General features: G+C 33.1%; 1 long non-coding RNA gene across 2 annotated transcripts in view; it reads right to left on the bottom strand.

Moving 5' to 3' along the window:
• Positions 1-5,917, bottom strand: part of LOC117124739 — a 9,669-nt gene extending 3,752 nt beyond the window's left edge. For both annotated transcript variants that reach the window (XR_004448008.1, XR_004448007.1), the window contains exons 1-2: positions 5,822-5,917; positions 462-640 (exon numbers count right to left, since the gene is read on the bottom strand). This is a non-coding gene — a long non-coding RNA (uncharacterized LOC117124739). The remainder of the gene's footprint in view (positions 1-461; positions 641-5,821) is intronic.
• Positions 5,918-8,349: the final 2,432 nt, after the last annotated feature.

Genomic DNA, 8,349 nt, shown 5'->3' on the forward strand with positions numbered 1-8,349 from the left:
CTCTAACGTTGTTGCACCATGTTCATGACATTTCATTTAAACTTAAAGATGTATAGTCTGATGGAACCCAGAAATCCTTGAAAAATATAAATTAATTCTGAATTTCTTAAATTGTATGTTTGGATGAGAAACAATCATAATGTTATGAAAATGAATTTAAAACAATTTTAGTGGTATTTCTTATATAATACACACTTTGTTAATGTAAAAAAATTCATAAAGAATTACAGACACTGGAAGGGTTTCTAGAATTGTTTGGTTATTACCAGCCCACAATTCAGAGAAAACAATTTTTAAAATAGTCTCAAGTTCATGACATTTATTATTAAAATGCTTAAGTTAAATCAAACATTTATTTTTTAAGAATTTTTCATTTAGTTTATCGGACAATACAGCTTTAATGGAACGTGAATGATTAGATATTAGGTTTAATGGTTAATGTTAATTCCTTGCTAACTCACCGTTTTCCTTCTTATCCAATTTCTCTTATTCCAAAAAGAATTATTCAAATCAGTGCTGCATTATACGTTTTTGGTTCGCTGATTTCTGTACTGTGATATTAATGCAGATCAGTGCCAGCTTTCAATAGGGCTACAGCATCATTTTCCAAATCATTTATAATTTGAAATTCACCGGGGAACTTCAAAGTAAATATAAATCATAGTTAGTTCATTCCTAATCCGGTTACTACTTATTACTACTTATAATATACTAGATTTCTAAGACAGAGAATAGATAAGTTCATTAAAATATGTATTATTTATCAAGTTTGTTGCTTCCTGTAACTGTCATGATCATAAGCAAACACAATGAAAGATACACATAAAAAAACATTCAACCAAGGATTCATTAGTGGTGTGTTCAATTTGTAATTGAAAACTGTAAATGAATGTTATGCACGTGGTGTTAGTTAAAGATATACCTTGCTAATTGACCACTGGTAGGGAGTAAACTTGATGTGGTCTATACATGTCCGAATAAGATTCAATCAAAAATTACATTTCTAAATTCCAAATAATTCTGTGTTATTTATTTGTTCAACACTATATTTTGAAACAGTTTCATACAAAAAAATAAAAGAAACTTCTGTTCATAATTCACATTATGAATATGAATATTCTTTGTAGGCCTAAAATACAGTACAGAAAAGGCTACAGTAGTCTTTGGAGAGAAGCCAACTTAGATTGGTAGATTGTCTTTAGCGCTATTAAAGTTAGGTGATAATACATTATATATAAACATGCTAAAGATCTGAAACAGAGACATTGGAATTAAGGGTTTGGTGACCCGAGGGGCTACTTGAAATGATGTCTAAAAATGATAAAAACAAAAATAAGCAATTGGGTCATTTCGGCTCAAATAAACCACCATGCCCATGCGAACCCCTTGGATTTTCCTAAAAAAAAATTCTAAGAATGCCTTAATATGTCAAAACAAAGAATCCAAAATTTCAGCTTCAATTTCCAAGCAGTTTTTAAGTTATGACATTTTGAAATTAAGGTACCACGCCCCTTTTTTCATACCGGAAATGGCTCCTTTAACTTTATATTGAAAGATTTAGATTTTCACCGTTTTGGAGGGCCATAGCTTATCATTTTCAACTTTTTATTTTCATTATTTCCGGAGATATAGCTTCGTAAAAACTGAACAAAGTTAAAGGAGCCATTTCCTGTATGAAAAAGGGGGCGTGGTACCTAAATTTCAAAAGTTCATAACTTAAAAACCGCTTGACCAGACCATAAAGTATTGGCTTTCGGCCAAAAGGTCAATGACATGATAACATATTTTTACCAGCCAGTGTTTTTGGCGGGTGGTGCATGCTCAAACTATTGACAATTATGTACAGCCCATACATTTGCTAAATAAATGGTCTCTCTTAACGTAAATTTACTGTAATCATTTAATGATTCAAAATGTTTAAAAACCTGCCCCCTCATTGTTCCATCTGTTCTCAAACTCCATTTAGCCGTATCGAGTGTGTGAAGAAACAGTCGGAAAGCCGCGTTGGTCAAGCATCATTAACTTGTCATGGATAATGGCCGAAATTTAACAATTTTTTATACGTTGAAAATGTGGTTATTTTGGCACTAAATATTATTAAAAAAACTAGTTTAAATAACTAAACTACAAGTTAAATGATGATTAAAACTACGATTTCAGTTCAATAATTTTTTGGTTTCGAAAAATATCGATATTTTAGGCTTCAATTAAACATACGATTTTTTTTACAAAGTGGAAGGCCAAAACACATTAAATTTCACATTTTCTACACAAGGTACAAACGCAAATTTAAAATCTATCATAGAATAATTATTAAACTACCCAATAATGTAAACATCTACTATATACAGCGTTTGGGATGCAACTGCTACTAATCAAACCATTATGTACCCCACTACTGAGGATTCGGTACTCCGATACCATTGAAAACAGGCTAGGAGGAGGACACGACACTGTGACTGTTGCAGGTCGATGTCGAGGCCTACTTCTCAGTTCAAGCTTTCTAGGCGTTGTCTAGCGTGCTGCGTACGTGGGCCTGGTGTAGTAATTTGGCATTACAGTATCAGACAGTTAGGGCATATTGTATGTTGTATTAAAACTGTCGCATTTAATAAAACACTGCACTTTTTTTTATACATTTTATAAGAACAAATTGAGGCTGAGGTAAAAAAAAAATCCAACATCATTATCCATACCTTATTTCAAGTACTGTACATGTAATGCTAGAGTAAAGTAATATAGGCCTATGTACAATAATAACTCGGCTTTTCAGTTGTCTTAGGCATTTTTCGTTTTTTGACAAACAATGACCTTTCAGAGGTCAAATTGCTGTCAAGAATATGAATTGGCTGCTTCGCAGCAATAAAAACATTTTGTGCCTGACGTCAGCAAAAAAAATAATACGCTGAGCCTGGGAAAAATGTTACTTGCTCTTATAAAAAAAGTGTACTGTCACATTACTTGTAAGCTATATAGTATTGGTTATAATTATGAGTACATGTGATCTGTTTTAATACAGTATATACTTAAAAAATAGAATATTTTATTTTCACAAAATTAAATACTGCATTTCTTCATTATAGTAGCAATAAATTAATTTATATTAAATAGTAACATTATTACCAACCATGATGACTATAGATAGGCCTATTTAATTATGCACCACTTTCAGTATACATGTACCATTCAACTATAAAACACATCCATCAATATATAATATGGTGTATTCACTTCTCCACGCTGGGCTGAGTATTAAAGTAGAAAAAAATATGTATTTCCAGCCAAATGTGACTCCTGAAAAATAGAAATATCATATTAGATTTAAAAAAAAAAAATGTATACTGAAAATAAAATCAAATTAGACAAAAGTAACTGGCCAAAATTGTATCATGATGTTGAATTGATTGAAACTAGTTGTAACTATACTTTATCTATTTACAAAAATGCCTGGCCTTTTTGTAACTATAAGCCTATACATAGGCCTAATATTAATAATATACAATAATAATAATTCCCTGTTGCTTTTTTAATGCAGACATTTGTCTTCCATACAGCCACTTTTTAACAGATTTTTTATTATAAAAACATAAGCTTGGTTTTCCTAGCTTGCCTCCTCCAAAAAGGGCTGTCAGCTAGTATATAGTACAGTACTGTAGTTTATGCACTCACGGCCTAGTATAGGCCTTGAGTGCAAACACTCACACCACAGCCACACAGCACGCGGCAGTGCATCGAACATGTGCATTAGCAGAACACATGAAATTATGATCCATCTTTAAACGTTTGTCGTGGAAAACTGAAATAGGGTACAAGACCGATTTTTATATAAAAATAAACACTTACTTTTTCGACTTATGGTATGTATATTTAAAATCGCTGTATGGGATGAAAATGCTACTAATTAGAAATTTGTAAACAAATAGCAGTCAAAATTGTAATGATTCGACGGCTGTCACACAACCTTGGCAAAAACGTTGGAATGCGCAACTCGTACAAAAAATAATCAAAATAAACACTTACTTTTTCGACTTATGGTATGTATATTTAAAATCGCTGTATGGGATGAAAATGCTACTAATTAGAAATTTGTAAACAAATAGCAGTCAAAATTGTAATGATTCGATGGCTGTCACACAACCTTGGTGAAAACGTTGGAACGCGCAACTCGTACAAAAAATAATCAGAAAATTCAATCATGTAAGGATTCTTAGGCTATATTAGGAACTGATTTTACCATATTTGGGCACCTTTCGTTTTTCAATGTTTATTCAACAGCTATGAGATAGCATACACTTTATGCTAATGAAAATGTGTAAAACTTAAAAGCCTTTCTGCCGTGTGAGGGCGTCTAGAATCAATGACATCACGCCGTGTTACAAATTTAGCAATAACTGTCAAAATCTCCAACACGGCTCTCCGACTGGAAAGCACATGTTTTATGTTCATAAACGACCACATTACAGCAGTCTGTCAGTGAAGAAATGATTACACCGTGCCCAAATCCGAAATCGTATTAATAATTATACAGTTTTTGTAGAGAAATATATAATAAATATTTTGAAACTACTGTATTATTGTCTACAGTACATTTTAATTAATAATAGGTAACGTTTTGTGGCGAATGAAACATTCGGTGACGACGAGAGAAGCACATGTTCTGCCTTTGTAAACAGACCGCATTACAGCAGTCAGTGAAGAAATTATTACACCGTGCCCGATCAGAGTTTTTGAAGAGAAAGACAAAATAATTATTTAGAAACTATTATTGTCTACATATTAATTAATATTAGGTAACATTTGCAGCGAATAAACCATTTAGTGACGGCGTACGTGGGCCTATTTCGATCCTGTTCGTAAATAAAAATTCAAAACCCGTCCCAAACTCAAACCCATTCAGTCGTTCACATCTTCTGAGCACATGTTCTGCTTTCGTAAACAAACCGCATTACTGCTGTGTCTCAGAAGAAATTTTAACCCTGTGCCCAGCTGCAAAGCAACAATGTAGCATACAGTTTTTGAAGAGGACAAGAAACAATAGAAGATTATTGTCCACTTTCATCAATAGTACACTGGGTAATACTTGCATCTAATATAAACCATTCATTGTTCAGCGACGTGGGCCTATTTTCTGTGCGTAGATAAAAATTACATTCAACACTCGTTCGTGACGTTTCTTCTCTTTGAACTAGGGCCAGGCCTAGGCTAGACCTATTTGTCAACTTTCTTTCTGGAGGACTTCGTCCCGGATTTTGTACTTATAAACTATTTATAAGATATTGAACACGAATAACAGCTGAAAATGGGAGTTGAATTTTCACATATATATATGTACAAAGCCGAAAAAACCGATCGTAAATTATGGCCTAGTTATACCCGGCGCCGATCGTGTTGGCAAGTTGAATAGGTCAAAGGTCAATATATCAAAATCAAAGGTCAGAGAATTGATGTAACTCAATAAAATTAAAATAATTATACAATTTAGTAAAAAGTATGCAAATTCAAAATAATTTATATAATTATAAATTCAAAGAAAATTGCAAATTTTGGATGAAATGTTAACTATGATAGGTCAAAGGTCACAATTTCAAAGTCAAAGGTCAAAATATTTTGTGTCACTGGAATGTTTATTTAATATGCATCAAAATAAAACAACTTGTAATGGAACATTTTCAACAATAAAAAAAAATATTACAGTTTATTTGTAGTAGAGTCTAATTTCTTTCATATACAGCAAACTCTCTGACTACAATGCATTACAACTATACTGTAGGTGCTAATGGGTTAAGAATGCATGCATAGTAATAATAAACTGTAGGCCTACCTTTCTGATTTGAGGTATCGGATGATATTTGTTGTGGGTACAGTAAGTAGTTGCTCCACTATACTTGAAATACTCAGCTGAAGTTGGGTACCTAAGAAATATACAGCAAAAATAGATTTTTAGACACCTGTAGTAAACTGACAAAGAATAAATAATTAAATAAGTGAGTTAATCAATTGTTGATTTATAATGCAAGGATGAATCAGTTAATAAAACATTAAACTTCAAACATTAAAATGAATTACTAAAATAAACTTAGAAATCAATAAATAGTTCTTAAAATATTACTATAAATATTACTATAAAGAAGAAATGAAGAAATGTTTAAACAACTAAACAAAATACAGTACAGCAGTCCAAAATATAATTATTTAATAAATAAATGAAAAATAAAAAAATAAAAATATATGAGGCCTAATAACAAATTGAGTTTAATAATATAAACAAATTCACTTAATAATAATAAAGAAACTTAAAAATATATATTTCTTGACAGATAATTTCATATTTAAATTAATAATTAATTATAGTTAATTAGGAAAGGAAGGCTTTATAAGGAATAAATATATAAATAAATATCAGTATCAGTAGACTTGATAAGTAGAAAAATGAAGTTATAAGAAAGGCAAAAAAGATTAAAGATGTATCTAAAAAACTGTATAACAAAGTGGGAGTGGGCAGGCCATGTAGCTCGCATGGACCATAACAGGTGGGCCAAAAAGTTAACAGTATCGACACCATACGGACACAAAAGTAAAAGAGAAAGACCTAACAAGAGATTAAGTGATCTTTTCCAAAAGGAATGACTAAACATTATTTTTATGAACATAGGTACTGTATGTTTAATTGTAAATTGTTAATCTTATAAATCAATTAAATACAATTTTTTCTATTCATAAAGCTAGGCTGAGTAGTACTAAAGTGCGAGGCAGCGAGGCAAAACGACGATTCATGCGAGGCATCGTTTTTCCATTGCCAAAAGTGCGAGGTATAACAACGATTTATGCGAGGCATCGTTTTACATCGAAATATGTGCAGAGAACAACGAAAATCCAATGTAAAAGTAATATTACGTACTATTTAATAATTATGCGTGATAGTCATTGTTAAATTGCTACTTAATTTGGTTTCCTACCACAGTGGATTTATTTTTCTCCGCCTAGCCTAGGCTATATAGTCAGTAACATCGCTGATCACAGGGGCGGATCCAGGATCTGCTGCATTATTTTTTATTCCCATACAATTAGGGCAGAAATTATAGAGGGCACTATTTAATGTCAGTTTAGTGATCGTATTATCGTAGTAGAGAAATAATTACAGCAAGCAAGACCTAAATTAATAATTACCAATTAAATGAAAGTTTAAAAATACAATACAATGTAGCTATTCATGCCTCGTGCATCCCTCGTAGCGCAAATCAATAGGCCTACTACTACTATTGCACAACAAAGTATATTTGGTTTTTTAGCATCCACTATTCTTGTACATAAATCTTCAATATCCAACGTACGCTTATAATAGCAACTCAGACGTCGTTACCGGTGGTCTTTACAAACACCGAACGTCGAACTTAGGTAATGCTTATGCATATTCATATTTAACAGCTCACTAAACTGACCTTAAATAGCGCCCTCTATAATTTCTGCCCTAATTGTATGGGAATGCAGCAGATCCTGGATCCCCCTGTGATCAGCGATGTTACTGACTATATAGCCTAAGCCTAGGACTAGGCGGAGAAAAATAAATCCACTGTGGTTGCAAATCAAATTAAGTAGCAAATTTGACAATGAATATTAATAGTACGTAATATTACTTTTACATTGGATTTTCGTTGTTCTCTGCACATATTTCGATGTAAAACGATGCCTCGCATGAATCGTTGTTATGCCTCGAACTTTTGGGAATGGTAAAACGATGCCTCGCATGAATCGTCGTTTTGCCTCGCTGCCTCGCACTTTAGTACTACCCAGCTAGGCTTCTCCCACGGAACCCACCAGATCTTTTCCCCTGGCTCTAGTGGCGTATCAAGTCTTGAAATGGGGGTGGTCATTGGTGGCGCAAAGGTGAAGTAGTTGCGGGGTGAAAGTCGCAAAATAAGGTGATTTTTAACTACTTGCAAGTGATTTTTTGGGGAGGGGCGAATGCTGTCTCTTATACACATCTAGATGTGTATAAGAGACAGGTACAAATTGTATAGTAGTACTGAATCTGAAGGACGTTTAGAAATGCTCGGAAACAAATTACTAGTATTTCGGACACAGTTAACTTACAATTTTACCAGCAGCACAGACCTATGTGTAGAATATTAGCCCGGGTTCTAGATAGTGTAGCACAACGTTTAATGTTGATGTAACAGCGATTGCAAGATTGCATTAAAGTTCAAATTAGAATGAGTTAGGCCTACGCTTCATCTACGTTTTTTGGGGTAGTACTAAAGTGCGAGGCAGCGAGGCATGCGAGGCAGCAAGGCATGCGAGGCAGCGAAGCAAAACGACGATTCATGCGAGGCATCGTTTTACATCGAAATA

This window comes from Anneissia japonica, unplaced genomic scaffold, assembly GCF_011630105.1.
Source record: "Anneissia japonica isolate Jap-2015-1 unplaced genomic scaffold, ASM1163010v1 scaffold2950_len93424_cov113, whole genome shotgun sequence".
Classification (NCBI taxonomy): Eukaryota; Metazoa; Echinodermata; class Crinoidea; order Comatulida; family Comatulidae; genus Anneissia; species Anneissia japonica.